This window comes from Pantherophis guttatus, chromosome 2 (genome assembly GCF_059756535.1).
Source record: "Pantherophis guttatus breed Tessera chromosome 2, ASM5975653v1, whole genome shotgun sequence".
In the NCBI taxonomy this organism is placed as follows: Eukaryota; Metazoa; Chordata; class Lepidosauria; order Squamata; family Colubridae; genus Pantherophis; species Pantherophis guttatus.
Genome location: NC_142064.1, coordinates 174,122,410 through 174,127,324, shown reverse-complemented (window position 1 = coordinate 174,127,324; position 4,915 = coordinate 174,122,410). Strand labels below are relative to the sequence as shown.

Here is a 4,915-nt window from a genome sequence, read left to right as displayed (position 1 = left end):
AAAGGCATCCTATTTTGTCATACAGACGCAAATACTCTTGCTTGGAGGTTTTGCTAGATTTTTAAGTGTTTAAAAAGTGAGGTTTGATGAAGCTGGTGTTGATACAGGCCCTGCTGCAATTGAGAGCTTAATGACTTTCCTTGTCTCCTAGGTGTCCTTGCAAGGAGAAGATATATGGAGCACAAGCAGATGATCTCTCATACTGACCTTGGCTGCAGAGATTCCATTGGTCCAGGTTCACCACCAGGTCATCAGTCTTGGCTGAAGTGCATTTTTCCTTCAGAGATGTGTTAGCTCGCCATTCCTTACCCGGAAGTCAATATTTTAGTAGTGAGAATTTCTCCCTCTCTGAGATGCATGGTTCAAAAATATGTAAAATAAATAAATAAATGCTAACATTTGGCTCCAACCTTTCCCTCATGGCAATGTTTTCATGCCTACGCATCTATACTCACAACCTTGCAGAAATGCTTGTTAACATCAAAATTTACATTAGTGCCTTATGTAACCCAATTAATTATCCTGCTAAAAGCTGTTCTGATAAAATCTGTTCTGGTAACCAACAATGTCCGAAGCGTGTAATTTTATTGCATTTAGCAAAACAAAGAGAGTGTAGCCAGATAGTTTGGAATGAGCTGTTCTACAATTTTCCCAACCTGGTGACCTCCAGATGGGTTGAGCATCACTCCACCATTCTCAGCCAACATAGCCACTGGTTGCATTGCTGGGGGAGGATGAAGTCATAGTCCAGTTGAGCTGGAAAGCAGAAAACTGGAGAATCTGTTTTGAATTGCTACTCTGTGGTAATATGGTTGGGCATATATTTGTAAATAAACCAGATTGTGGCACCTAAGTATGCGTCAACACACTGTATATGCCAGTTTACCAGAACAGTGAGTATGTTGGGAATAAAGCTGCTGTAGTTGAGCCTGTGCAGTGCCATATTGGGCAAAGTGTGCTAAAAAGGGATATACAATCCTTATCATTAGCAGGAAACGTTTCACACAACACACAACACAACAGATTGGTAACTAAGTTTATAGTTTCTAGATTAAAAAGTATAAGAAAATCTCAACTAAGGTATGCTCAGAGCCTTAAGGTAAAGGTAAAGGTTCCCCTCACACATATGTGCTAGTCGTTCCTGACTCTAGGGGGCGGTGCTCATCTCCGTTTCAAAGCCAAAGAGCCAGCGTTGTCTGAAGACATCTCCATGGTCATGTGGCTGGCATGACTAAACGCCAAAGGCACACGGCACACTGTTACCTTCCCACCAAAGGTGGTCCCTATTTTTCTACTTGCATTTTTTACATGCTTTTGAACTGCTAGGTTGGCAGAAGCTGGGACAAGTAACGGGAGCTCACCCCGTTACGCGACACTAGGGATTCAAACCACTGAACTGCCGACCTTTCGATCGACAAGCTCAACGTCTTAGCCACTGAGCCAATGGCTAAGACGCTCGGAGCCTTACAAATGTAATTAAAAGGAATAAAACATAATCAAATAAAAACCATCAAATCAAACTTTTGAGGGTTGTATATTCATTAAGAAGATGAGATATTTTAAATATACCAAATAAGTAAAGTATTTCAAAAGCGCTGGGAAAGAAAAAGTGTTAGTTTGGTGTCTGAAGTAGCGATTGGTTTTTGGAGATAAAAATACATAAAACTAGTTTAGCAATTGAAAAGACTCTTGTGGAAATTTATAGATACGGTATCTTAGTACCTTGAACTAGGCACAGAAGTGTGATCCCAGGGGGAAAAAATTCTGCAGTTTCCCAGCTGCATACTCCTTGCTAGAGACACCAAAGCACTGAACTTTTTAGTCCATCGACAACCTGGTGGCAGCAGTGGCCAAACTCTCTCTAAAGAGAGCGTTGAACAGCGTTAGAGAACATCCTTCGCGTGTGCAGAAGCTCCTCGTTTCCGTCCCAGCATCATATACAATGCATATATTATACTGGTCGGCGAAGGAAAGAAAAAAAACCCCACGTTGGAATACAATACCCCATCTATGCTACAAAAACCGGAAAGGCAGCAGATACAGAATGCAGCTCCTTGCCGTGACTAAATACCGTTTACATTTGTGCAGATGTGTTACTACAATACATTGCAGGAATATTATATGTATCCTAGTGCACTGATATAGGAAGCTATTTCCCGCTTCCTTCTTAAAAGAGTTTATAATCTGTGGATTTCGATATTAATGGAAATATTGTTATTTATCTCCTGCAAGGAACAGCCGCACACAGAGACTCGACGCAGAGAGAAGGGCGGGGTAATTTTGCAATTTGAGATGTTGGTTTCCTGAAAGAAGCGCCCGTTACTAAATCTCATTGGCTGGTCGCCTTGTCATTCCCGTAAATTCTTGCAGACGTTGGTAAATCTCACAGCTGGAGTCTCGGGAAACGGGAGTATTTTCCTCCCTTTCCACGTCCCGTCTCCGGAATGCTCTCTCTTCCTTACACTTCGAAATCTGTATCGTCCGAGTTTTTCAGATATTCCCACCCCGCTACCCAAAAAAATTCCCCTTTTATTTTTCTCTCAAAGCCGATAGATCCTGAGCTTTTTTTAATCCCCTCTCAGACGCTCCGCGTTCCCGCGCCCGTTATTATTTCTGAGCTCAAGGGGGCTAATAACTTTCCCCCGCCCCATTTGCCTTACAAATCCAAGATAGGTGGAAAGAACTGTCTATTGCTGCTTCCCGAGGCCCTATTGGTGGAAGTCTTAGAGGTGGGGTTAATATTCCCGCCCCTCTCAGGTTTTCCTTCCTCAATCGCCGAGCCTGGGCGCCGCGGGTGGCTTCATCTCCTTCGCTTTGCTCTATGAACGGAGGCATCTAAAGGGGCGGGACCAGGATCCGGTGCCTTGGCGAAAGCTGGATCCTTATTGGAGAATGTGGCCAGGTAGGAGGGAACCGAGAGGCCGGGGCCCGGATCCTAATTGGCCAGACGGAGCAAAGGATGCGGAGCAGAGGGCGGAGTTCGCTGCCCATCAATCGGGGAGTGAATTGGGATTGCCGCGGGAGGCGGCGGCGGCGGCGGCGGCGGTTCCGGTGGTTGGTCGTTTTTCCGCCGCTGTCCGCAGCAGCTCCGGCTCCTCCATGGCCGCTGCGGTCCCTGGTGCGGTTGTCCCTGCCGTTCCGGTAGTGAGGGAGGCGGTGGCCGTGGAGGTCAGGCCCGGAGGCTTAGGACCCCCGCCTCCTTGAGCAGAAGGAGCCGAAATGGCAACGCCGGCCGCGCAGGTAGGAAGGCGAGGGCGCCCGGCTCCCCCCCCCTCTTTTTTTCCCCTCCATCCCCCCCCCCCCACGCTTCTGCTGGCTGAGTAGCTGCAGAGGAATGAATCCCTTGCTGCAAAGGGGGCGAAAGGCTTTCCTCCTTCAGCCGCCGTTTGCTCTCCATCCCTTCTCTCCCCGTGGAGAAAACCTCCTTCGGGGGAGCCGCTTCTCCTCCTGCCCCTTCACTCTCGCCCTCCTTCCATGCCTCCGAGGGTAAGGCCTCCGTTTGTCTCCGAGATGGGGTGGGGGGTACTTGGCCTGCCCGGATTGGGACCTCCCGATTTCCTCTGCAGCTTTCCACGCCTTGCTTGGGAGTTTTCCGTGGGGTGGGGGGTGGGAAAAAGCCAGGCTTTTCTCCCAGTGTATCATTTTCTCACTCCGAAGGAGGACAAGCAAGCCATGCTCTACTGAACCCAGTAATTCCCCTAGTCCTCAAAAAAAAAGGGGGGGACCGCATCGACCACCCCTAAAAGGAGAGATTTCTCATTTCCTGCTCTCCGCCAACTCGGGAATGAGAGCCTTTTTTTACCCCCGCTAGTTAGGTCAGTAATTATGATAATCATCAAGCACTCTGAATGTAAACTGTGTTGCTCCTCCACCATGTTCAGTTACTTCGTGCATATATCATGAAAGCTCTTTTCTAAACGAACATTGTTTGGGGCTAAGAAAACGTTGGAGGTGGATAAGGTGGGCCCTATTGATCTGAGGTTTGCTGGAAAAGGACCTAGTCTTTCCAATATTAGAGATAACATACTAAGATGTTATCTCTAATATTGGAAAGACTAGGTCCTTCAATACCACTTGTTAGGAAGCATAAGCAAAAAGGTGCTATTATGCTCATATCTTGCTTGGGATAGATATGCCATTGGTCTCTAAATAACCTTTGTTTGGATCTAACATGAAGGTTTTTTACATTCCTCCATGAATGACCTGTGTGGATCCACACAGGTTCAGTTGCATTTAGAACCTTTTTTTTTTTAAAACCTAAAATGTTCTCCCTCCTACTGTCACTGATATACTTTGGACAACAATGCAATTGGCATTTACAATTCCTTTATATTTAGTATTTCTATTTTAATTCATTTTGTTTTCCTTTGAAATAAGTGGACAGAGGAATCTATTCTCTCCTAAGAATAGTTAAAACCTATCTTCTTTACTTATTAAGATTTTATTCTTGAAAACTTTTAGGAAATATTATTGGGTTCATGTGGGTAAGGTTTAGACTTTCTATTAAATTCAGTCTCAAAGATTTTACGAACACTAATTTTAGGTACATTTTTTCATGGTCTAATTGTTGAACACCCAAAGTAGATGCTTACATTGTCTAATTGTTAATATTCAGATTGTTTTTACTTTTGTAAAAACTTCTGACATTTGTTCTCTTGATACAACTTTTGCACAACATGTTACCAACTGCTTTTTGTTGAAAGATTACCACACATATTTGACTTTAGTGTTAAGGTCAATAATTTGTGCAAAATGATCAATACAGAGAAGTTTATTTGCTATAATTATTTCTTTTCAAAGGAGAAATCATAGTTTGAAAAAGTATGATTGAATCTTTTTAAAGGATGGTTAGAAATTGGGTTCAGGAATTGGCGGTATGTTATTGAACTTGGTTGGCGAAAGGATTGGCCTGGTT

At 44.5% G+C, this 4,915-nt stretch overlaps 1 protein-coding gene across 3 annotated transcripts in view; it reads left to right on the top strand.

Moving 5' to 3' along the window:
- Positions 1–2,885: 2,885 nt before the first annotated feature.
- Positions 2,886–4,915, top strand: part of EVI5L (ecotropic viral integration site 5 like) — a 51,477-nt gene continuing 49,447 nt past the window's right edge. For all 3 annotated transcript variants that reach the window (XM_034407066.3, XM_034407057.3, XM_034407050.3), the window contains exon 1: positions 2,886–3,240. The gene's annotated coding sequence lies outside the window, so the exon portion shown is untranslated. The remainder of the gene's footprint in view (positions 3,241–4,915) is intronic.